Raw genomic sequence first — 27,257 nt, 5'->3', positions numbered from 1 at the left:
TCAGATTGATCAGTATGGGCATACACTTTTGACAAGTCGTAAGAAATAACACATCTGCAGTTAAGGCACCCAAAATTCCTTAGCTCAGATGCTGCTGCTATGATATTTAGCTTAGGTGACAGGTCAGGACATCTTTTTTCAAACAGAAGTTCAAGGTTCAGAGGTGAAGTGTCAATAATGTCATGGCAGCTGATAGCTGTTTTTATTTTGGAGAATATGATGAGCAAATCAAATGAATTACAATTTTGGTAAAGTCTGCTCTGTTCCTGGTCCATAAAATTTGTTTTGTAAAACCTGATTTACTGGAAATAATCAGTCAAAGCGGGAACAATAACCTCCGTGTAAACAAGAAAAAAAGCAACACACTAAATCAAACGGGCAGGCTGTAGATGCTAACGAAGAATTGTTATAAAAATGTCTGAATATCACCCTGGACAAGCGCAGTAGCCATGCCATAGCAAAGTAGCATTCTATGAATATTAAATAGATTCTCTTTACTTAACTAGGGAGTTAGATTAAGGTGTGGGAAGAAATTGCTGCTCAGTTTAGATATTATTTTATAGACAGTCATAGAGCTCTGAAAAAGAAAGTTATTTCTGCGACTCAATCTTTCCTCAAAAACATATTATAATGAGTTGTTCACATTGGTATTGAAGGTAAAATGTGTACCTTGTAGGCATAATGTGTAAATGCAACCTCATGCAGGACCAGAAAAATACTAATTTTGATCCTAACGTGGATGAGCTGTGATATAGGTGTCCCAGACTGGGGAGTAGAGGAAAGAAATCAATTAGGGGTTCAGAATATTCTCACATTTCTCTTATGGGGCAGAATCTTCTGCTCCTGGAGGTGCTGAGGTTGGGGGTGATAAAGGCACTTAATCAGGCTGACTGGTGGATCTATCTTCCTGCCATCTTCCTACCTTTGATTGAGACACTGAATTAGCCAAGTAGGTTAAAATAGCTGCCAACAGGTCTGTCAACGTGGCATTTCTGGAGCAGAAAGGTGCAGTGCTGGGGGAGGAGGGAGAGGTTTGTCTTGTTCAAAGGTAATCAGTACCTATTCCACTGTCTGGCCATTGGCAGGGGTATGCTTGCGGAGGTCCACAGCCTTGTCTCTGACCCTGCTAACCATTCTTCCCGTGACTCCACCCCCCAACCCCCACCTCCACCCCAGTCACCATCCCACAAGTTCCCCACTCCCTCCCCACACACTTTATCCTGAGTCTTGGCATTGCAGGATTAACCTTCCAGCAGCTGGCATGTGAGCTGCTGACCTCTGGTTAGCTGCCAGCTCCTGGTTGGTGGGACAACAGCCCTCTGGGGCCTAATTCCAAAGGGAAGGCCCTCGGAACTGCCTGAATGCTGGAAGATAAATCAGACCTTCCTTAGAACTGGATCTGCAGCTGGTTGCCGAGATGGAGACACACAGCAGAAAATGAGGCTTTCAGTTCATTGAGTCGGTGACTGCATTCAGAGAGAGCTATCTAATTTGTTCCATTCTCCTGCTTTTTCTCCATAGCCCTGCATGTTTTCTTTTTCAAATGGGGATCCAGTTTCCTTCGGAAAGTTACTATTGAATCTGCCTCCAGTCGCCTTTCTGTCAGTAAAAAAAAACTGAACACGGCAACTTAATGAGAGAGAAAGATATCACCCCATTTTCCCTCTTTTGGCTTTTTTGTGAAGTGCATCCTTCAGATTCCAACCCCACCCCCCGCCGCCACCCCAAAATTTTATTGGAAGCAGCTACTCCAATTGAAGAAGAATGCAAATACTGAACCATGTAATGTCTCTGAAGTGTAATAGCATGCTTCAGTGAATTTTCATATTAGCAACATGAATGTAGGACAACAAGACAATTATATCCGCTCTAATCCACACCGGGCCTTCAGAAAGGGAAGGAAAAGCCCAGCAGTGTGTCATGGAGTGAAAAGGAGATAAACGTTGGTGCAGCTTTGAATATTGCTATTTATAGCATCCACATTTCAGAGGCAGATCCAAAGCCCATTCGGAATGATTGAATTCTTTAGCTGTCACTTTTGCTTCTTACACTGCGTGCATTGATTTATTTCGGAGGTTCCCAACCTTTTCAGTACCAAGGCACTCTTCAATGAGACAAACCATTCCATGGCACACCCACATTGTTCAGCCTGACTTGATTGCTCATAAAAATCACATTTACTCACATTCACTGTGGGTGCAGTCTTTGTAGAGAAGTTTGCAACACGGAGCGTACAACAAGCTAAAGAAGGATCAAAAACATCAATGTTTCAACTCCACTGGAAAACAACACACCCACCTTTGACTGCGAGCATAGACAGATTTTCAAAATCTGCTCAACTCAACTATTTCTAATCATTCATCAACAATGGATCAGAATAAAAGATAAAGTAACGTAAATTGCAATTTACTGGGTTAGTGGGAAACATGGACCTACCAGTGTGCACAAAGCCTTTTGATCTGGGGCAGAATTGATGAGATGGTGATCTGCAAACCTTGCTCCACTGATCAGTGCTCCCGCCTTTCATTTATCATGTATGACACTGTTGTACATGCTAGCTAAGAAGTGGCAAGAGTACAGCAATAGCAACATCAGAAATCATTGGAGATTCATGTACTGCAGTCAGCCAAAACACATACAAAGACATCTTTTCCAAACTTTCTGCTTCATTCTGTGATCCATCCATGGGTCTGCATATTTCACTTTCTCTTTCAATGTCAGCTTTTGTAATGAAGCAGAAGACATTGAACTAAATGGATCACAAATCCAGGCATAGTCCAGAAATTTGTTGTGGGGAAAACGAATCCAAACTTCTCTTACTGCTTCGAGATATTCGGCTATGAGGTTGTGCTTCTTCACAGCTCTGTCTGCTGCTGACAATGGTAATGCCAAAGTCCCAGTTGCAACCTGAAATCTTGGAGTCTATCTGTGATGGTCAGGATTGGCTCATATTTCCCCTGCATTTAACGTTCAGCTCATTCAGATGGCTGAAAGTGTCTGCAAGATTGGCCAACTTAGCCCACCAAAAATCATCAGATCGTAACCCTTTATACGGTCATTCATAATTCATGGCACAATGTTTGTCAACTTCTCTCTGCAGATGAGACTTTCAGGTAAGGGACAAGCAGCATCTCCTGTTCATGAAGGTCCAAAGGCCAGATAGCCCTCATTGTCCTGTCTCTGAATAGTTCTTATACAGTCACAGAGATGTACAGCATGGAAACAGACCCTTCGGTCCAACTTGGCCATGCTGACCAGATATCCTAAATTAATCTAATCCCATTTGCCAGCTTTTGGCCCATATCTCTCTAACTTCTTCCTATTCACATACCCATCCAAATGCTGTTTAAGTGTTGAAAATGAATGAAAACTCTGTCAGCTCTGTCCAGAACTCGTGAACAGAGAGAACAGTGGCCCATGATAACCATCACATCTTGGTATGTACCAGTAAACTCTGATGCTTGGTCCCCATCTCTGCACACAGAATAGTGAATAAATATGACTTCAATGGCTCTGATTTTACAGCTTGCTCTAATACTGCTGCTAACTTTGGTGCCATTGTTTTCGCTACAGGAGTTTCAGGGTGGAGGATAGGATGGATGATCTGAATGTCAGCATTTTGCCCTTTCACCGTACTGAAAAATCCTTTGACTTTCTCCATCGTGGAGGCTGCTCTGTCAATGCGAGTGGTCCAACACATAGCCCAGGTAAGTTTACTTTCCGTCAAGTCAGTTTCCCATACCCAAAATATTTCTTAACCAGCCACATAACTTCGAAACTACTTACAAAAGAAAAAAAGTTCTCCTGAGTGGAGTTCCCATTAACATATTAGACATTGGCCAGCAGCAGGCAATGTCTGCTTATGTCAGTGGACTCGTCACTCTACAAAACAAACTTCCCACTCGTTGCTAACTTCTCTTGTGGTTCCTCTTCCATATCAGCTGATATGTCATCAATTTGCCATTTATTTGGATTATCTGAGAATGGAATTTTATTGATCTCTTTGCAGCATCAGTTCCTAACATTACAACTGTGATTTCTTTTTTGTTACTTACAGCCATGATTAAAGTTTTGGCAATGCTATGGGACTTCTTTGAATTTGCTTCAAGGTCCAGGTAACTAATCTCTTGAGTTTTATCCAATATCCACACACACTCCATCAGACATTGGGTCTGCTTCCTGGTTTTATTCCCTCAAGCTCTTGAAGTAAGGAATGTGTTTGTTTGCAAGAAATTGATATTTTGTCTGTAAATGGTGTTTTGACTTACTCCGTACCATCACAATGTTTGTCAACTTCTCTCTGCAGATGAGACATTCAGGTAAGGAACAAGCAGCATCTCCTGTTCATGAAGGTCCAAAGGCCAGATAGCCCTCATTGTCCTGTCTCTGAATAGTTCTTATACAGTCATAGAGATGTACAGCACGGAAACAGACCCTTCAGTCCAATTTGGCTATGCTGACCAGATATCCTAAATTAGTCTAATCCCATTTGCCAGCTTTTGGCCCATGTCCCTCTAAACCCTTCACATTCATGAACCAATCCAGATTCTGTTTAAATGTTGTAATTGTATCACCCTCCACCACTTCCTCGGGCAGCTCATTCCATACATGCACCACCCTCTGCGTGAAAAAGTTGCCCCTTAAGTCTCTTTCAAATCTTTCCTTCTCAACTTAAACCTATGCCCTCTAGTTTTGGATTTGCTCAGTCTGGGGAAAAGACCTTAGCTATTCAACCTATCCACGCCCCTCCTGATTTTATAAACCGCTATAAGGTCACCCCTCAGACTCCAATGCTCCAAGGAAAATAGCCCCAGCCTATTCAACTTCTCCCTATAGCTGAAACCCTCCAAACCATCCTTATAAATCTTTTCTGAACCCTTTCAAGTTTCACAATACCCTTTCTGTAACAGGGAGACCAGAATTGAATGCAGTGTTCCAAAAGTGGATGAACCAATGCCCTGTGGTTACAAATAACAACTCTGATACTCAATGCACTGACCAATAAAGGCAAGCATACCAAATGCCTTCTTCACTATCCATCTACTTGCGACTCCACTTTCAAGGAACTATAAACCTGCACCCCAAGGTCTGCTTGTTCAGCAACACTTCCCTGTGCACTACCATTAACTGTATAAGTCCCGCCCTGGTTTGCCTTTCCAAAATGCAGCACCTCATGTTTATCTAAATTAAACTCCATCTGCCACTCCTCTGCCCAGCAGCCCAAACAATCAAGATCCCGTTGTACTCTGAGGTAACCTTCCTCACTGCCCACTACACCTTCACTTCTTCCCTTTGGGTTTAGATGGCGTCTTGACTGAATGAGCAAAGAAACTGCCTCTTTTGAGAATAAACTTTTCCATTTCTTCTCAGAATCTATTCTTTAATCAGTGACTTAAATAAAACAAAATTCCAAAATATTCATGATAAAAACAGTGTTAATGTGGAAATGTATCCAGGCAGACAGGCCAGTTCAACATTTGTTCAACAATGACACACCTCTTTACTGTGTTGTACAGCGTTTTCTCAGCCCACAGATACAAATCCTGATCATTGCACATGCTCAGGCTGAATACTTAGGCCTTTGCATACACAAGCAGGCTGTAAGTTGTTGTTTTAAAATCCTATTCTACCCATACCACTTGATATTGAAGGGTGCTATTTTCACTGAATCCCTTAATATCAACATCCTGAGGGTTACTATTGACCAGAAACTGATTAAGACTAGATATATAAATACAGTGGCTTCAAGAGCAGGTCAGAGGCTAGGAATGCTGTGACAAGTATCTCACCTCCTGACTCCCCAAAGCCTGTCCACCATCTACAAGGCACACATCAGAGGTGTGAAGGAATACTCACACTTGCCTGGTTGGGTGCAGCACCAGCAACACTCAAGAAGCACAACAGCATCCAGGATAAAACAGCCCATTTGATTGGCACTACAGCCACAAATGCTCCCTCCACATAAATGCTCAGCCACTGTGTGTACCATCGACATGCTGCATTGCAGAAATTGACCAAGGCTCCTCAAAAAGCACCTTCCAAAGTCAAGACCACTTCCCTCTACAAGGATAAGTGCAGCAGGTATGTGGGAACATCACTACATGCAAGTTCCCTTCAAGCCACTCACTATTCTGACTTGGAAACACTTTGTCATTCCTTCACTGTTGCTGGGTCAAAATCCTGAAGCTCCCTCCCTAACTGCATTGTGGATCTACCTATAGCACATGGACTGCAGCAGTTCAAGAGGGCAGCTCACCATCAACTTCTCCAGGGCAACTAGGGACGGGCAATAAATGCTGGCCAGCCAATGATTCCCATAAGCCATGTATAAATAAAAAATATCATGGCTAAAATGTGGGGAAGCTTGTAGACCTGAGGGAAAATGTTTAATACTGTTCTGCACTACGATGCAGTGATTTGATGATTAATGATTAATCCCTATAGCAATGAACCAGGCCATTCAGCCCATCGAGTTCATATCAGCCTTCCAAAGAGCATCCCATCCAGACCCAACCCCTGACCTTATTGCTGCAACCCGGCAATTCCCATGGCCAATCTACCTAGACTGCACATTTTTGGACTGTGGGAGGAAACCAGAGCGAACGCATGTAGACAGGGGGAGAATGTGCAAACTCCAAACAGACATTGCACGAGAGTAGAATCAAACTCAGGTCCCTGGCACTGTGAGGCAGCAGTGCTAACCACAGAGCCACCATGCCACCCAACTGCAGCAGGAAAGTACCTGCTGTTAGAAGGGAGATGATGCTGCCACTCGAACGCTGAGCTATCAGGAAGAGGCTACCATTGAAATTTTGAGATAAAAACCAATGGTTAGTATTAGAAATGCAAATGCAAAGGTCTGATCGTACAATTGGGTTAATGAGTGCCCCTCCTATCTCTCATCTTTCTGCCTCCAACTTTCACTCACATGTGCTGAAAAGTGACAATTTACTTGCCATTAACAGTTGGTTCCAATTCTTGTCGCTCTCCCTCTTTGGTTCATATTTTCTCCTTTATCCGCTGTTGCCGAATTGCTATCTAACTTGGCTGTTTTTAATTGAATGTGTGGAGAGGGTTGAGGGATGTTTGTTGGAAAATGGAACACTTTCTGCGTCGTTCAAGTACAACCCAGGTGAAGGCCCTCCAGCCTAATGTAAACACTGACTGCTCTCTGAACCAATGTATCCTGAAGCTGAAAAGGCCACAAAAGATTCAATTGTCATTCCCCTCACCTGGGACAAGTCAGGCAGGGTTTAGGAGGAATGCAGCTAAAATAGAGCGGGAGGTTGACCTGCTGTCTTCCAATTTGGTTGACTACTTCAAAATGGTAAATTGCAAGGACTCTACAAGATGCTGGGATGATCCTTAAATCTTCATATCAGGCTCAAATGGTTTAATTGGGCCCCAATTAACTAAGTTAATCTGAGGTTTCAGTGGGATGTCAGTGATAATGTCCTCTCCACCCTGCTCTACCAGATTGAAAGTGAGGACAATAGGAAGGGTAAGTATTATTTAGAAACAAATATATATATTAATTTCTTTGTGACTTAGGAAGCTTGTTCATCAGGCTCCATAAGAAACACTAGAGCCTGCCTTGAATTTGAAATACACCACTCACCTGCACTGAAATATTTACCTTTTGCTAAGGACTGTTGCCCTGAACCTCATTGAACTGCAAAGTAATTGGAGTCCATCTCTCTTTATCTCGGAGATTACAGTGTTCTGTTAGTTTGTGCCCAGTTACAGGTAGCTCTCCTATGACGCAGTAGTTGCATTGTTGCACGACCTCCTGCTATAAAAAATCTCATTATAGTGAAATTGCGATAGAAAATTGCCATGGATGTACAGCAGCAAGTTCACATTATCCAAACAGTGTCCACTATTCATCAACGCATTACAGCAAATTTGCATTAATGAAACACCCGTTATAGCGGAACTACCTGTATGCTATATTTATGCTGCACCTACTCCCACTAAACTCATTTTGTGACAGAACATCCAAACCAGACAAGAGAGATGCTAATCTCAATAAAATGCTCATCATCGGAACATCAAGAAGTGGAAGAATAATGGTGTAGAAACCACACTATATATTTTACTGTGTTTGTACACCTACATAGTACCATGGTCTGTCACCTTCCATACCTTCCAAGGAGTCCTTGTAAGACTTTGATATGGGCATTATTGATTTATTTATTGTCACATGTATCTTGTTACAAAATACAGTGGGAAGTGTGGTACCTGGTCGCCACTGTCCAGCACCAACTTAAAACTCAGAAAAATAAACCAAAATGTAGAATATAAAGGCAGAAAAATGAAGAAATAAAGGAAGTGTCCAACTCTACAGTCCTTCGTGTTAAGTTCTCCATCATGGGCATTGGGCCTGGTGGCCAGGCATGAGTCCCCTTCAACATTCTACCATGCCATCTTGCATCCACTGACACCCTCGCAACAATGAATCCTCCCTGGACCTTACCAATGCTAATGCCACCAATGCTGCCAGGTAGCAAACCAGCACAAACCCAACTCCCCCACTGCCATGAGTCTGCTTCGGGCTCACCTCGCCAAAGCAACCGCTGCTAATGCTGCCAGGCCCCTTCACTTGTGCAAATGTGGATCCTAAAGTCGGTTTGAGATCCATTCTATACAGACGTTGACCACAACTGACTTGAGTTCATGCTGCAGTCCCATATGGTTGATATGTTTGACAGTGAAACCAGAGGTCTGGAACACAGAGGCTTCCTACAACATGGATGAACCAAAACATAGATGCAACAAGTTATAGCAAAAAAATAACCAATGGGAAAAGAGTACGGAAATGGGATCAAAAGCTACAAATCAAATATTTAACAAGGTACAGTACAAATGGGCTGAAAGCTCTCCTTTGCTATACTTCCCAGGAGACAAAATTTCTCTTGGCTGCAGTGTGTAATAGGTAATAGCAAATTGGCAGCCCCCTTTCCACACTGTTTCATTTTCATTCTCCACGTCATGCATTCAGTTCTGATCTGATTTGGGGAATTGTTTTGGTCAGGGATCCTTGGCAAGTGCACCATTTTAATTAGCCTGTTGTCAATGAACCTGCCCTGGCAAATATAAAGAGCTTTCATACAAAGCTTCAGGTTGTACTAACCTTTGGCAGCAGGACAGGACACACCTCTTACATAGGGTAAAGATGCCTGTGTTACGTAGTTATTGGTCTCATTACTATTTGCATCTTGAACGATTGCCACTAACGTAGAATTGGACGTAAGGGCTTTTTGAATTTAGATATAAATAAAGTATGCTGATTGAAAATACTGCTAAGGTTTAGCAAAGCTTAATTTTGAATGTCAGTTTGACTTGATATCACAAACATAATGAAATCGCCTGACCTAGATGCTCTGTATATTATCAGATTTTCTCAGATATTAGGCTGAATTTTGGCTCCGGTGTTCCTGATCTCAATGCCACGCAGGCGGTGGGATATGGAAGGAAATTTTCAAGGCGATGTCATGGGAGTCAGTTGCAATGAAGGTTGTGGGTGCACCAAGATAAAAACTTGCAAATGGTATAAAATATACTGTGGTCATCGATACCAGGTCACTGCTGCGGAGAATAGGACCCACCCCCCTCCCCAACAGGATGGTTTTTGGCCAGGTCAGGGAGACTCCCAGCTCAGAGAATCTACACTGTGCTACTTTTTGGGATGGGCCTCTGGCTCCCAACCACTTCCACCCCTTACCGCGCCCCCACACCATCCTGCTACCAGGGAGCCTCCATCATCCCATCCACGATTACCAGTCACATCACAAGGCCCATCTGCCTTGTCAAAAATATACATGCTGTGCGAAAGGTGCCTGTTGTGTTAATGACAATGGTCTAACAATCAGTTGCTAATCAGGGATTGATTAATGCTGTGAGTTAATTCATTTAAAACAGTAAAACATATTATAAGTTATGAAGCAGGCATTATAGTCAACCAACCAGTTTTGGTGATATGTACTGCTTGCAGACAGAGTCTCAACATTTCAAACACAGTGTACATGGAGTCCTTAAAGGTGAATCTTCTTAAAAGCGAGGTATGTATACAATAGTTTCATCAATTGGCTCTTTAATTGAGCTGACAACCGATCATTGGCAGGCAAGCAGCTGTCATTTTTCTCCCTGAAAATAGGCCAAAGGTGAGAAACTGCCAGCAGATCTAGTGCTACTGAAAGATTTCTGTCCATTTGCCTGATGGAAATTCTGCCTATTGTGTTTTCTACCCTCCAACCCCGAAAGTTCCATTGGTATGCTGGGGTAGGAAGACGAATACAGTCAGCCTTGGTACTGCCAACAACCTCCTATCCCAAATAGCATGCTTGGTCGATTTGCAAAGACATAACTGACTAGGAGCATAGCTGTAAATTGACACAGACTTTTTCAATGTAAGGGAGGGAAGAAAAACTGCAAATAAAGAATATTGGCACACCACACTTTTGTTTGTAATTTATAAAAATGATTTAGATGAGAATACAGGAGGCATGATTAGTAAGTTTGTGGATGACACCAAAATTGGTGGTATAGTGGACAGTGAAGAAGATTATCTAAGATTACAAAGAGAAGTTGATCAGTTGGGTCAATGGGCTTAGGAGTGGCAGATGGAGTTTAATTTGGATAAATGTGAGGTGTAGCATTTTGGTAAAAAAAAATTGGGCAGGACTTGTACAATGAAAATTAGGACCTTGGATAGTGTTGTAAAACAGAGAGACCAAGGGGCTCAGGTACATAATTCTTAGAAGTTTGTTTCACATGTAGACAGGGTGGTTAAGAAGGTATTTAACACGCTTGTCTTCATTGCTCAGACCTTTAAGTATTGTAGTTGGGATGTCATGTTGAGGTTGTACAGGACATTGGTGAGGCCTCTTCTGGAGTAGTGTGTCCAGTTCTGGTCGCTCTGTTGTAGGAAGGATATTATTAAGCTGGAAAGGTTTTAGGAAACGTTAGCAGGATGTTGCTGGGAATGGAGGATTTGAGTTATAAGGAGAAGCTGGATAGGCTGGATCTTTTTTCCATTGTAGCGTATGAGGTTGAGGGGTGACCATATAGAGGTTTTATAAAATCATGAGGGGTATAGAGAAAGTGAATGGCAGGTGTTGTTCCCCTAGGTTGAGGGATTTCAAGACTAGGGGGCATATTTTTAATGGGAGAGGAGAAAGATTTATGATTCTATGATATGTGTGCAAACATTCGTGGGTCTCTCGTCTTACACCTCCTTTAAAATTGTACCATTTAGTTTATGTGTTGTTTCCTTAGTCTTTTCAACAAATTATGTTTTATCTGTTGGATTTGAAATACCACCTGTCTGCCAAATCAATGCTCACTTGAAATTTATTACTAACTTCCTTACGGTTTACTAGCAGACTTTGCGTGAACAAATTGATGATTAATTAATCCAGTTGTCACTTCATGGGTAATTGCAGTCACTCCCTATATTGTTAGAATCGCTGCCAGTTGATAATATAGTTCAGTGCCATGTGCCTTTCACCCAGTACATGCATGAAGTTTTGCTTTCCAATGTAGTGTTATTTCAGATGGATCAGGGCTGGAGTTTCTCTACTCCATGTGAAAGCTCCATTACATCACAGAGGTCACCTGAAAAGCACAGAACCCATGAGGCAGTGGCCTTTCACTGCACAGCGCGTGTTCTTAAAACATCACACCACCGCACACCCCCACCGCCACAGCATGACCAAACTGCTAAGATTCAAAACGGATTCCATAATGTCTTCAGAGACTGCAGTACGGTTACAGATTTCGATGCTAGCAAGCAGGAAATTTGCTGTCCTTACCCAATCCGGGCTATATGTAACTCCAGACCCAGAGCAATGCAGTTGACTCTTTACTGTAGGAGGGTGTGAGGGAGCCTGATAGCACACAGAAAACCCCCCCAAAAAAGCCAAAGTTTTGAAGGTCCAACTATTCTTATTGGTAGGGCCTCATTTAAATATATTTTTGATTATTTCACAGTAATGTGGGCCTTGCTGGCAAAGCTAGCATTTGTTGCCCATCCCTAATTGCCTGTGAATTAAACGACTTAAATGCCCTTTCAGAGGGGAGTAAAGAGTGAGCCATACTTGTCTGGGTCTGGAGTCACACATTGACAAGATTGAGTAAGGACAGCTGACTGCCTTCCCTAAAGGCTAGCAGTGAGCCAGACAGCCATTTTCAACAGTCCTTGACAGTTGTCATGGCCACCGTTGTACAGACTAGTTTTATACTTCCTGTCTTTTTTAACTGAAGTTGAATTCCATCAGCTGCTGTGGTGGGATTTGAACGCATGTCCCAGCGCTTTAGCCTGGATCTTTGGATTACTAGTCCCATTATATTACCACTACACCACTATCTTTCCCTTGACAGCACTAGCACCCTGCCCAACGGGTGAATAGATTATATACTACATTATGAGCCAGAATTAATAGCAGGCATTTGGCACACCATGAGCAATGGGCTGCAATATAGGGCCTGGCAATGACAACTGGGGAGTTTTAACTCTGATCAGAAGGCAGGCCAAAGGCCTCCTTGTTTGACCTAGAGAGCGACCAAAGGAACAAATAGAGAAGAAACTAAAGATCAAGAAGGAGAGAAGAAGGATATGTTAATGACATTGCAGAGCCTCCATACTTGACACATTTTTACCTTTCAATTGTACCCTATGTACCACATTCCTGTTTTCATGACAATGAATCAGAACCAAAGTACTATGGACATTTCTAGCATTTAATTCCAAAATGTGCTTCTTAAGAGAGATAACTGCGACAACAAAAAGGTCTGCAGATGTAAATTCAGTGTTATCTGGCGAAGCTTGTGTCATATCCATTGAATGTCACACCCGTATAATGTCAGGGAAAATTCATCAGAAAGATAGATGTGACAGGAAGAGATAGTGAGAGGACAGACTATCCATGCCCCTTTCAGCAGCAAGTTATCTCTTGCAGAAATTGTTTTGCCCTTTCTAAAATATATAAAAAATGGTCTTCAAAAACAACTGCAACCTTAGTCTGTGTGTGCAAGTGGGAGAAGGTGTATTAGTGAGATGCATAGATAGGGTTGACATTCTTTTTCCCAGAGTTGAAATACTAGGTGGTAAGCATTTAAGGTGAGAGGGGGAAAGTTCAAAGCAGATGTGAGGGGTAAACTTTGGTAGGAATCTGGAACGTACTGCCAGGGGTGGTGGTGGAGGCAGATACGATAAGGACATTTAAGGGATTTTTAAATAAGCACATGAATATGCAAGGAATGGAGGAATATGGACCAAGGGCAGGCAGAAGGGATTAGTTGAATTTAGCGTCATCTTTGGTACAACATGGTGGACTGAAGGGGTTGTTCCTGTGCTCTACTGTTCTGTACTCTATGTTCTAGTGAAGTGAGGTTCACATGTAGTAGTCTGTGTTCAATAGCTGGTGTTCTGTGAAGGTCACTGTTGAATAATTGCTGACTTGTTACCCTTGCAGTGCAAGTGAATGGATTTTCTTGCCACTGTGTGCTAGAAGCCCATTAGCCAACAAGGAAAAAGACAAAGAGGATTTGTATAGGATGGGCTGAAAGGTAAAATTGTTGATGATATTTGACAGCTGCATGACCTTGAGTCAATCCTGTGAACATTCTAGCACATGGCATAGACAGTGCAATCAAAACTTGTTTACTGTATTTGCAAGCAACTTGTTTTCTGTATCTGCTTTTCTGTGTTGGCTGTTTGTTACGCTGTATAAGAGAGAGCAACAGTTCCAAGTCGCTGGACATCGCCTCGGACCAGGATCGCGAATGGTGCCAGGAACAACCTCAGTCTCCCAAACAGCTGTCAACTGAGGGGACCCGGACGGCCAGAAGGGCGTGAGGCTTATTTTTTCCGTCTATTTTTCATTCTTTTTATTTACTCAATAAATGTTCCTTCTTTTTTGTTTTTTTTATTATTACTCAATAAATGTTCATATTTAAGCAAGTTGCTGTTGTTGAGCCTTCTCTTAACAACATCTAACCAAATCCGAAAAGAACTGCTTGTATACACTCTGTGACTCGAGACATTTTTGGCGATGAAGATGGGATTTGGGAAAATGTGTAAGAGAAGAGAAAAGCAACCTGATGTCCCAGAGACCTTCCCTATTCCAGGGTGGAATGCGGCAGACTCTGGATTCAGGTATGTAGCTAATATGTTAGCACCATTAGGATCCTCGAAAGGATAGAGGACAGTTATAAGTGGAAAAAGAGATAACTGGAGGCCAGGTTTCTGTGCTGTGCAAGTGCACTGAACCTTGTAGAAGTGTTAACTCTTTTTGGTCTGGTTTGAATGCACCTTTGTTTGCTCGTTGCTAAATATCGCCCTGTACAATTTGTATCTTTTTATTCTCTAGAGCACGAGATCTGGAGATTCTTTGGAAGTTTTAGTTTGCATTTTGTGAATGTATGGTGATTTGAAAGTGTGATGTGTGCCTGTATTAGTGTGGGACATGTATGCTTAATGTAAGATAACAAGGTGTAGAGCTGGATGAACACAGCAGGCCAAGAAGCATCATAGGAGCAGTAAGGCTGACGTTTCAGGCCTAGGCCCTTCATCAGAAATGGGGGAGGGGAAGGGGGCTCTGAAATAAATAGGAAGAGAGGGGGAGGCGGATAGAAGATGGATAGAGGAGAAGATAGGTGGAGAGGAGACAGACAGGAGTTGCAGTGGGAGAGAGATCCCGTGAGGTTTGTCCGGAGTGAGGAGGGTAACTTCTTCAGGGTAGGCATCCTTAGAAAAGGCTTTGCAGTGGGGTTAATTCAGATTTTCCAGCATCTGCAGTTCCTACTATCTCTGATACAATTTTAACCCCACTGTGAAGCCTCTTCTAAGGATGCCTACCCTAAAGAAGTTACCCTCCTCCCTCTGGGCAAACCTCAGGGGATCTCTCTCCCACTGCAACTCTCTCGTAATCTCTTTGGCCTTGAAACTGCTCCATCCCCGCCTCTTTGACCTGTCTGTTTCCACTCCATCTATCTTCTCCTCTATCCATCTTCTATCCGCCTCCTCCTCTTTCCCTATTTATTTCAGAACCCCCTTCCCCTCCCCCATTTCTGATGAAGGGTCGAGGCCCGAAACGTCAGCCTTCTTTCTCCTCTGATGCTGCTTGGCCTGCTGCGTTCATCCAGCTCTACACCTTGTTATCTCAGATTCTCCAGTACCTGCAGTTCCTACAATCTCTGATATGCTTAATGTAATATCCTTTTAAGAAACTATCAGTGGTTGTGTAAAGCAAAAATCTGCGAAATGTTGATTCAAAAATTTGGTTTGTAAAGCTTGATAAAAATTTACCTTTTGGAATTGGTTCCATGTTGTGTTTGGACTTAGGTAAATTTTAATTCCCGAAATTATCATGTTTGGAATTTCATTTTCCAGTCAGATTGAACTTCTAAATACTGTTTTAACACAAGTGAATCTTTAATTCTGGATGATAAGATTTACTCATTGTTAATATCCAAGTGATAGGGACATCAGAATGTTGAAAATGCAACTCTGTGTGGGGAAGGAGTTTAGGGAAGGCAAATTTAGCAAAGGGGTGGGCTTTACCTTCATTCAAGAAGGAGGAGAGACAGATGATGTAATTACATTCAGGAGTTTATGCCCCACCCCCTTCTTTTTGAATCCACAGTAGACTAATGCTAATTAACCCATTCTGCTTGATGTGAAATGGATGAAGCTTGTTTCTTTTATTTTAGAAATTAGACACACCGAAGGCTGAACCCATTTGCAGAATTTCAAGGTCACTATACAGTGATGGATGAGGCACCCTCCATCCATCAATAACCCATTATTAATGTCATCAATAACACATTTCAGCATTAGGAGAGTACTGTGGAAATATTAATTGCAGTGAGTGTCAGGAATCTCGAAACCCACCGAGCCTGGGTGCACTTAAGCACATCGTGACAAAAACTATATTGAAACTCACATGCCCTGGTATTCTAAAACATTTAAATAGAATAGTCATCTGAAAATTTAAAGGGATTCTGTGAAACGATAAAGTGTATTCACACAGTCTCAATGGTTTCAATGCATGAAAATGGTGAGTGACTTTGAGGGAGTAAACAGAATATTGAATTTGGACAAATTTACATAGAAATATATCAAACATCTAGAATGACTTATCAAGTAACTCTTAAAAAAAAGGTGGGTCATCTTAGAGAAAGAACAAGTGAAGTATGTTGTGCCTGAATCAAACAGAAATGTTTGACTTCTGTTTTAAAATATTACAAGATTATGTTCCATGGGCTACAAATCTCAACAGATCTGTGTAATTAGATATGGTGGTAATAGTTAACTTGAAAAATTGGAGAGCTGAAGTAATTAAGGGTGGAGATTGATGGCAGAAGGCAAAAGAATTAGAATTTTGAAATGGCTATTGAGGTTAAAATGCATTTTAGTGAAAAAGGAAGCTTAGATGAGAGCACCAAACTGAAAGCTTTCTCTTGGTGAGGTTTGTGTCTTCGTCTTTCTTTTTTAAGAAAGACTGATTTGATGATCAAGCCACTACCTGAGGCATTGGGACCATACATGGAGAGATATGTAAAACCTCACAGGTCTTTTGATAAGATCATGTGGGAATCAAGAAGGTGTGACATGGGTTTGGGATACTGATGTAAGTGTGCAAAAGTGAATGTTACCTCAGAGGTAATAAACATGAGACTGTACAAGAAAGCATGCACTGAAGAACGGGTCTCAGACATGTACACCCACTTGATGAAAGGATTCGTGGCTTGGAAGATCACAAAAACATAGTTTAAATAATCAAACCCTGACACAAAATCCATCGAGAAACTGACAATAAAAGTGTTATCAGTGAAAGGGATGTAAAAAGAATCACCATCAAAATAAAATGTGTGATTGGCTAATATGTCGCTACAGAAATGAAAGAAAATGGACTCTGGGAGGAGTAATGGTTAACTGAGTGAAAGGGCCCATCAGATGACATACAGATACCCTATCCTGAGTGTTTGTATGACTAAACCAGTAGGTGGATTGTAATGTGTTAGGATAGTTATTGAATGTGAAAGAAGGCTGAGCTAAGACTCAGGGATGGGTGGGTAGGAGTCTGTGATAAGGGAACCCTGGGAAAAATAAAAGGGAGGAGGCATAAGTTGAAGGTAAAGTCTGATGAACATTAGAGCTGTATTAGAATCCCTACAGTGTGGAAACAGGCCCTTTGGCCCAACAAGTCCACACCGACCCTTGGAGCATCCCACCCAGACCTATCCCCCTATAACCCACACACCCCTGAACATTACAGGCAATTCAGCATGGCCAATCCACCTAGCCTGCACATCTTTGGACTGTGGGAGGAAACCAGAGCACCCGGAGGAAACCCACGCAGACATGGGGAGAATGTGCAAACTCCACACAGACAGTCGCCCAAGGCTGGAATCAAACCCAGGTCCCTGGTGCTGTGGGGCAGCAGTGCTAACCACTGAGCCACCGTGTTTGATCCCATGTATATTGTAGCTCAAAGCGGGTACCTGCATATGGAGGTAGTTACCATTCAATGATACAATCAGTTATAAAATTGGCAAGTGAGGGAAACGTATTGGAGAAGTATCCTCAAGACGGATACAGGTGAGGAGAGCTGGAGAAATTTTGAGTCCATGTATGAGGTTATTTTACTGTTATGGGGTGAAGTGATCTGTAGATAGGGAACTGGAGGATTAAAAAAAACATACAATTAAGGAACCCGAATCTGAAATATACGGAATTTTAGAGCAAATTATGTAAATAGATTAACTGAAACAAAAATGCAGGCAATATTCTGGTCAACTCAGTCAGGTGACACGACTTGCTGGTTCCATTACAGCCTTGACTGTACATCAGGGGTGGGATATATATTTAAGGGTTGGTCCCCAAAAGCCACTGCGATCATTAATTTGATGATACACCCTTGTGTTGTATTGTTCGTATAGATGAAAGTTATTTTCATTGTAGTTTTAATCTTCTAGCGTAGGTTACATACTGTTATTATATGTTCTCACACGGCTGTCACTGTTTTGCGTCTGCATCTGCAATTGTAACATGCACTGTCAAATATCGTCAGGGCTGGATTGTATACGATGGGTTGAAGGGCTAAAATTGTTGATGATATTCGACAACTGCATGACCTTGAATGAGTCCTGTCAACATTCCAGTACATGGCACAGACGGCGCAATTAAACTTGTTTTCTGTACTTGCAAGCAACTTATTTTCTGTATCTGCTTTTATGTGCTGGCTGTTTGTTACTGTATAAGACAGAGAGTTTCGTTCCAAATTATTGGATTTCACCTCGGATCGGGATTGCGAACGGTGCCAGGAACAACCTCAGCCTCCAGACCAATCATCAATCGAGGGGTCCCGGACGGGCAGAAGAGCGTGAGGCTTATTGTATTTTCCCTCCCTTTTTCATTCTTTTTACATCCTTATTAAATGTTCATTTCTTTTCTTGTCTTTTATTATTACTCAATAAATGTTCATATTTGAGCAAATTGCTGTTGTCGAGCCTTCTCTTTACTATGTTTAACCAAATCTGAAAAGAACCGCTTGGATAAACTCTGTGATCCAAGGCAGGACTCTCTCTTTCAGAGTGCTGCCCGCCCACTACTGTCAAAAGAATTGTGACAAAATGAAAAGCTGCTTGTTCAACAATCAACATTCCACTATCTTAAATTCACCATTGACCCAGAAACATTGACTTTTTCTCCTTTTAACTCTTTTCTTTTGGACTCACTTCTTCATTTATGATCTTTGTATGTCCGTGTTGTATTATCATTTCTTCGTGCATTGAGCTTATTAGCTATTTACTCTTTTGTTCACTCCAGAAAGCCTGGTTAAACTGGCCCCTTTTAAAATATAAATTCATTTGGTCTGGATGAGAAGTGTTCAATTAGGAGAAATACTTTTTAGATTAAGAACAAAAACAAAACTACTGGAAAAGCTCAGCAGGTCTGGCAGCATCTGTGAAGGAAGAAACAGAATTAACGTTTCGGGTCCGGTGACCCTTCCTCAGAACTTCGGGTCACCAGACCTGAAACGTTAACTCTGTTTTTTCCTCCACAGAAGCTGCCAGACCTGCTGAGCTTTTCCAGCAATTTTGTTTTTACTCGTGATTTACAGCATCCGCAGTTCTTTTGGTTTTCCTTTTTAGATTAACCTTGTTGTGACCAATGGAAGAGGCAGGAGAATAAAAAAGGGGAGCCTGGGAGGCTGATGATTTGGGTTTCCATCAGGAACCATAATAATTTCAGGGACGGTTACCTGAGGTCTGGTTGTAACAAGAAAAGGGTTTGGGCAGATGGCTCAGAAAGACCAATTGGACACATTGCTAAAGAGAAAAGATTTTCAAGGAACTGGCCAGTGGGATTGGTTTGTTAATATAAATATCTATCGACTAGCCTAAAGTCTTAAAAATGTTATGCAATGGAAGAATTACATGTAGAATATGATCTTTTACAATCTAAGAGTTTGTTATATTGATGCTGATTAAAACAAGATTCTTTCCAGAATTTTAAAATTGCAGCATAGAAAGGAGTATTTTATGGATGAAGGAAAGGTTGTAATACATCAATGTCATGCATTCTATTTAATACACAAGTGCTTAATTTGCTGCTTTTCAATGTACAATATTCAGGAGCTGGTCCATTGCAATGTTCATTACAGCCATAAATAGTCACGTCACTGAGGTTAACATTAATATTTCTGATGTAACCTCTGACGCATAGTATCCTGAACCGAAGACCAGGGATGTGACGAATAGTATATAAACGGCAATGTAGTGCTGTAGATCATTCACACCCATGAACTTTGGGGTCATGTTAGGTCAGGAAGCTACTCCCATGGGACTACGTCCTAATGGTGTGGAAAGGGGAAAAGGGGGAGTAGAGGCTAGGACACCAGCCCAAGAAGAATGTTCACTGGATTGAATCTTGGGATGGTGTAATTATCCCACTGAGGAGTCTCAGTCTATGTTCTCCAGAGTTTAGAAGAACGAGTGGGAATCTCATTGAAGCTTACAGTATTATTACAGAGTTCAACGGGATATATAGAGGAAGGATGATTCCCCTGTTTGGGAGGTCAAGTGGCGGGGAGATTCTGTAACCATAGGACACAATCTCTAAATAAAAAGGTAAAATATTTAGGATTGAGACAAGGAGGAATTTCTTCACTTCGTGGATGGTGAATCTTTGGAATTGTCTACGTCAGGGACCTGTGGTAGCTCTGTCACTGAGTATATTTAAGACAAAGATCAATATAAATACTGAAGGCAGCAAGGGACATGGAGATAGTGTGGGAAAACGATGTTGAGGTAAAAGATCAGCCATGATCTAGTTGAATGGAGCAGCAGCTGGATGGGCCAAATGGCCTACTCCTGCTCCAATTTCAGATGTTCTTATATCTCTGTGAAAGAAAAAAACAAAGTTGAATTTTTTTTCAGTCTAAACTAGTTTAGACTCAGCCTTGGGAGGGTTTAACCAGCTGAGCTCAGACCCTGCCCTCAATGTTTGCGTTCCTACATTCATTGAAGCGTATATGTAGATTCAGGAGAGTCAGCACTATGAATGACAGACACCCAGGCACAATTTGAAGTCTGGGAAGCAGTCAGATTGATTCCAGAGACCTTTCAGGTCTTTTGTGTTATTATGTCAAACTGTCCTCAGCATTACAGGCAAAGCTTTGAGACCAATTAAGAGTCAAACCCATTGCTGTAGGTGTGGAGGCACATGTAGGTGAGACAGGATAATGATGGCAGATTTTCCTCCCGAAAGGACCTTAGTGAACTGGACAGCTTCTTAAATAATTGATGATAGTCATCGTGGTGACTATCACTGAGACTAAATTGGAATTCCCAAATTTTATGAATTGACTTGCAATTCCACAACTGCCATGCTGGGATTTGAACTTCTGTTCCACGAGCATCAGCTTCTGAGATGACTAGCCCAGTGATATTACCATCACACTGCAGTTCCCTGTATGAATTGAGGAGAAGGGAAAGAGAAAAACTGGCAACACTAGGGCCAGGCAATCGATAACGTTTAGTGTTGGGGATGGGCAGAAATACAGGTAATATGCTAATGGGGGGGAGGGGCAGGGAAACAGCTCAACTCACGATCTGCAATAACAATATACACTTTTTCTATATTAGAGTACTTTCTACTCACAGGACAGAGTTGAAAATTATCTCTCATTTATTGAGCATTTATGATGACAGTCAAACAACTTTCTCACAAATGAGCCAAAGTGGTTGGCCACATTTTCAAACGAGAACAGATTTTGTCATATGTTCAGAAGGGCAAGGTGGAAATTGATACCGATACTAAAAACGCAATGAATTGCCCCTCTCGTGCCTTTGAGAGTTAATGGTGATGCTGAGCCTCACAGACCCAGGGAATCTCAGGTTTAATCACGCCCTGTGCTAAACCAACTGCATTAAACTTAGATAATGGTGGCCCCTGTGTGATGGAGATTGCCAAGTATAAATAATTAGAGTTCACATTTTTGCTTGGTCACTGTGTAGCGATCCTTCTCACAAGCTCTTGTGCTCGGATGTAGCATAACAAAACACTGTGACCCCTTCAGGAACTGAACAACAATAAAAGGTGGAAAAGGAGGTGAAGAGGAGAGGAGACAAGAAGCAGCTGAGGACAACTGTTGGTTCATAATGTACTATTTTATTCCCTGATAGCTGTACAGAGATAGCCTCGGTGCTATCCTCCCTTCACAGCATGACTGTGGTTTAATGTACAATTTCATTTTGAAAGTACTTTGACTGGCTGTAAAGTACTTTGGGAACATCATGGATTTGAGGATGTTGGTCTGGAACTGAAAGTTATTTTCTCATGAATGGGGCCAGAGATGATCCAGACAGGCCACCATTGTTCCTAATACTCATGAGTGCCAGTTCCCTAATGTCTTGATGTTTGGCTGTGCCAATGCATGAAATGTCAGGGCCAATTGAAACTGAGCTGGGTGCCATTGTTTCAGAAGCTGCTTTATTTGTCACCGCACAGACCCTTTTCTTTCACTGCACACTTCGGTAGGGAGAGGAAATTAATTTTAGCCTCCCACAATGTTTAAAAAAAGAGCTTGGTTTGTCTTTGATACCATCATAACCACCGGAAGTGACTCACACCTGTCAGCTTTTTACAATCAAGGATAAGTAACACTGATGTATTTATTTACTAATGACCTACTTTGGATTCTCAGCAATTTTGTACACTTGTCGTCAAGGTTTTCCCCCTTTTCTCTTCACCCACACATAATTTTCCAACTGAGGGGGAAGCCAGGTTAACAACTTCTGAGATGCCATCGGTGTCTTTCCACACTTGGCCATTAAGGGGCACAAGACAGCAATATAAAAAGGAGAGCTTGCATTTCCCGTGTGGTACATTGTTCAGCTTTCGGAGGTGGCAAGCTGAGATGCACAGAGGGCACTCAGTTAGACAAAGGAGACAGCAAACCCAAACCCTGGCTCCTTCTCACCTCCACCAGAATTAAGTGCCACGCAGCAAGGCCCACCCTCCTACACTTCTGCTAATTGAGATCCTTAAGTGGCAATTAAAGGATCACAGAAGAGTCTCAGCCAGCTACTGTTGGGATTCACCCAATCTGTAAATGGCCCCATCACCATCCAGGGAGCCTGGCAATCAAAAAGACGTGGAAGAATTGTCACTGCAGGTTGAGGGGGAGGGCACAGGATCTATCAGTTAAAGGTGATTAATCTTGGAATTGGACTTCAGGCAAGGAGGGTGGATGCAAATAGCCATTCCCCTGGCCTTGCATCCATATCCTCCCCCACCCTCCAAAGTAACTAATTGGAGCAGGTTATTAGCTATCTCTGGCTGGAGACAAACACAGGGATGGATCCATATATCTGACTCAAACACAGTCTGGTGAACACAGACCCGGTTGCTGCGAGTTTCTCATAAACAGACACATTTCACGGATGTTTCTCTCTTAAGAAATCGAAACTGACACCTGGAAACTAAAAAGCCGCAATACTGATTCAGGTTTCCTTTTTTAAACAATACACCTCCAAATCATACTCTTTGCTTAAAGTCCACAACCCATACTCATGGTCTGTTAACCACCTTACATGTTCCACTAAAACTGCTGATTTCCCTCTCTAGCTGCCATGTTAATCAAACTGTTTTTTTTTGGGTTTTTTGTGGCTGTCCTCACTTACTTCAAATCTGCTGTCATTGCCAATGTTCCCTGGATTTTTTTTGAAGTACCGAAGACTTTTGCTCCCTATTGTGCCCAGCCCCCTTTTACGTACTTTTTATGCAGCTACATACTGGGACTTAAAAGGAGAAGATGAATGTGTGACCTGTGAAGAGTTTTTCAGCTTATCAGGACTAAAGATGGGGCATCATGTCGCTATTAGCCATCCCTCCAGATGAATCCCCCCACCCCACTGTCCTAGCCAAATAGCATTCCGTCTCCAACCTCCTCTTCAAACTCCATGGATGTCTCATCGTCCTATCCCATCTTACCAGAAATTCCATGTTTTACTCCCTCCAGTTTTTTCAAAATTCCCTACCCACCAAAACAGCTCCTATCAAAGTAGAAATGGCATTCTGAATGTAAACCCACCTTCCCTCTTTGTATTTCTTGACCTATCATAGTTTTGTAGCGGGAAAGGCATGTCTCACTAATTTGATTAATAACACAATGACATAACTGAAATAACTGCTCAGAGGCTTGTATGCCATCACCAAGTAACCCTTCATTTACCTGTGCTAGCCAGATCAGAGTCAGTCCCTTCAACAGAGGAGATTCTAAATCCCCTGTTTATATATATTTTTGCAGGTTGTAAATTTTTATTGAAACAATGCAGAAAGACAATCTCTTCAGAAATTAGAATGAACATCTCATCTGTTGTTTTTCACGACTTAACTAAGTGAAGATCAAGTTTAACATTCTAAAGCTCCTACCACTGAAGGAAACTTTTCTTCTGCATAAATTAGATCCAAATCCAAAGACCATTTTAGCTCTTTGTTTCAGCTTTATGATCTTCCTAAGAAAATACCTTCAACCTTCTTTCAAAAATTACTAATGTCTTTGTTCTTTGTCAAAATCAAATATTTTAGTGTTTCTTCTCAGGCCAGAAGAAGCAGAGGCAAACATTCAGCTATAAGTCTTGCAAAAAAAAAAAAAAAATTGCCCACTTAAATAGATTTATTAAAATCCTTCTCATGTCCTGTAATTGCTCTGACAGGGTGTCCCTCTATGCTTCCAGTTCCTTACCTCCTTCTTCAGCTGCTCAATTTCCTCCTCTATGTCCTTCATTTGTGTTTCTAGTTCTTCTATTTTCCTCATTTTTCTGTGTCTTAAGCACATTTGCCTGCCTACTCAGACATTCAAGTTCAGAAACTCATTTGTGTAATTGCTTTGCCTCAGCCTGGAAAGCGGTAAGCTGCTGTTTCCACTGTTTTACTTTGGCAATAGGTTCCAGTAGAGCTGCTGTAAGTTTAGCATTGTTGGTTTTTAAAGGTTACCAATTCAGACTCCTAATGCTTTCCAATTGTAGTACTGAGAGTGCAAAAGCAGAGAACTCTGGTTAATTTCAGCTCAAGCATCAGAATCTTGTGATACATCCTGAATTGACCTTCCATCATCTGTCCCAATGATACTCTCAGGTGTCAGAGGGACTACAAGTTGCCTCCTGCTAAGGTGTACTGGTTAATTCCTATTTTCTTGCATTTCCCCTTTTGCTTTCCATGCTGCATCTTTAAATTGTTGGAACATTTCTGCAAATTTAGTTCAATGATGCTCTGAGGAAAATCCTAGACCGTAGACAGTATTTGCACGACGGTCTGGCCACTGACCATCCCCTGTTTATATTGGTCAGCCAGGACTTTTCTGATTGGGGTTGTTAACCTGAGCCAATCAAGGATCTCATAGTCAACAAGGCCCATCTGGTTCCAATCACTACTGTAACAAAAAAGGATTGATGAGCGCAGAAGGTGTTGTTTACTTGGACCTTAGTGAAGCATTTGACAAGGTAGGCTAATTAATAAAGTTAGATCATATGGGGTTCAGGGTGAACTTGCTAATTGGATACAAAATTGGCTTAATGGCAGATGGAGGGTTGTTTTTCAGACTACAGGCCTGTGACCAGTGATGTTCCACAGGGATCGGTACTAGCTCCACTTTTGTCTGTCATTTATATAAATGATTTGGATGAGAATACAGGAGGCATGGTTAGTAATTTGCAGATGACGCCAAAATCGGTGGTGTAGTGGACAGTGAAGGTTATCTAAGATTACAAAGATCTTGATCAATTGTGTCAAGGGGCTGAGAAGTGGTAGATGGAGTTTAATTTGGATAAACGGGAGATATTGCATTTTGGTAATACAAACTAGGACAGGACTTGTACAACTAATGGTAGGGTCCTGGGGTCGTGTTGTAGAACAGAGAGACCCAAAGATCAGGTACATAATTGTTTGAAATTTTTGTGTCACAATTAAACAGGGTGATTAAGAAGGCATTTAACATGCTTGCCTTCATTGCTCCAACCTTTGAATATAGGAGTTGGAACGTCATGTTGAGGTTGTACAGGACATTGGTGGGGCCTGTTCTGGAGTACTATCTGCAGTTCTGGTCACCCTACTGTAGAAAGGATATTAAACTGTAGACGATTCAGAAAAGATTTACCAGGATGTTGCCAGGAATGGAATGTTTGGAGGTATAAGGAGAGGCTGGATAAGTTGGATCTTTTCTCCCCCAACTGGAGCATAGAGGAGAGGTCGAGGGGGTGTCCTTATTGAGGTTCATAAAGTCATGAGGGCATGAATAAGGTGCATGACAAGGGACTTTTCTTATGGGTGGCAGAGTTAAAAACTAGGACACATTTTTAAGGAGAGAGGAGAGAGACTTAAGAAAGGACATGAGGCGTAACTTTTTTGGCACAGAGTGGTTCAGGTGTGGAATGAACTGCCGGGGGAAAAAAAATCTTGGATGCAGATACAGTTACAACATTTAAAAAGACATTTGTATAAGTTCATGAGAAGGAAAAAGGATTGGAGGGATATGGGCCAAACTCAGGCAAGTAGGACTTGTTTAGTTTGGGAACATCATCAGTGTGAACTGGTTGGACCAAAGGGACCATGCTGTATGACTTTATGACTGCAATTTTTGGGATGGTTGACCATACCATTGTACGCCATCACCTCTCCATCCTCTACCATTCTGTCCCATCCTTACCTGTCTCATCATAGCCAGACAGTTACTTGCAATGGGTTTCTCCACTTGCTCCTGCTTGATCCCCTCTGGTGCCACCAAAAGATCTCTCCGGCCTCTCGTCTTTCATCGTCAACTCTGCTAGCCATATGTTAACTCTCACCACATCTCATTCACCCTTCATCACCTACATGGGCTCCTAGTCGAGCAATGCTTCAATAATAAAATCCTCACCCTTGTGATGTTTCTTTGGACCTTGTCCCTTCTATTCCTGTAATCTCCTCTTGACCCCTCGGAATTTGGAACTCTGATCTGCTGAAGGTCAGATTTAGAGGTGCACAGTCATGGTTCCACCATTGGTGGCCATGTCTTCAGCAGTCCAGGTCGTAAAGCTCATGACCATGCTTTCCTCCTGTAAGGTTCTCCTTAAAAGCCATCTCTCTGACCACCTTTTGTCTTCTATCCAGTGTCAATTGTGGTTTTTAATATTGATAATAAGATTTTCAAAGCATTATCTCGCAGTATCTCGCGTCGTAGCTCTTACTTCTGGGTCAGAAGGTTTTGGGTTCAAATCCCACTGCAGGACCTGAGCATTAAAAAAAAGAAAAAAAGTTAACACTCCAGTACAGAGGGAATGCAGCACCGTCAGAGTAGCTGTTTCTCAGATAAGGCATTAAACCAGTGCCCAATGTATCTGTTCAGGCAAGTGTAAAATGTCCTATTGAAGAGCAGAGGAGTTATCCATCATATTCTGGCCAATGTTTGCCTTTCAAATGAATATTACACAAAGATTATGTAGTCATTATCACACCGCTGGTTGGAGAGTTTTTTTTTGTAAATTAGAGACTACATTTCCTGCATGACAACACTTACAGCACCACAAGCGACACTTCATGAGCTATGAAAATCCAATGACTGCAACAATTGCTGCATCGAAGCAAGCTTTTCCTTCTAGGAAGTGAAAGCTGTTGTTGTTCATTAGTAAAGCATTGGTTGAACAGAGGGGACCGGTGGGCATGCAGGGATTGAACAGAGGGGACCGGTGGGCATGCAGGGATTGGA

The 27,257-nt window shown here is 42.0% G+C and overlaps 1 pseudogene; it reads right to left on the bottom strand.

The window, feature by feature from the left end:
• Window positions 1-26,203, bottom strand: part of LOC109912094 — a 60,133-nt pseudogene extending 33,930 nt beyond the window's left edge.
• Between the last annotated feature and the right edge of the window lie 1,054 nt (window positions 26,204-27,257).

Source organism: Rhincodon typus, chromosome 10 (assembly GCF_021869965.1).
Source record: "Rhincodon typus isolate 14 chromosome 10, sRhiTyp1.1, whole genome shotgun sequence".
In the NCBI taxonomy this organism is placed as follows: domain Eukaryota; kingdom Metazoa; phylum Chordata; class Chondrichthyes; order Orectolobiformes; family Rhincodontidae; genus Rhincodon; species Rhincodon typus.
This window is presented reverse-complemented; position numbering and strand designations above follow the sequence as displayed.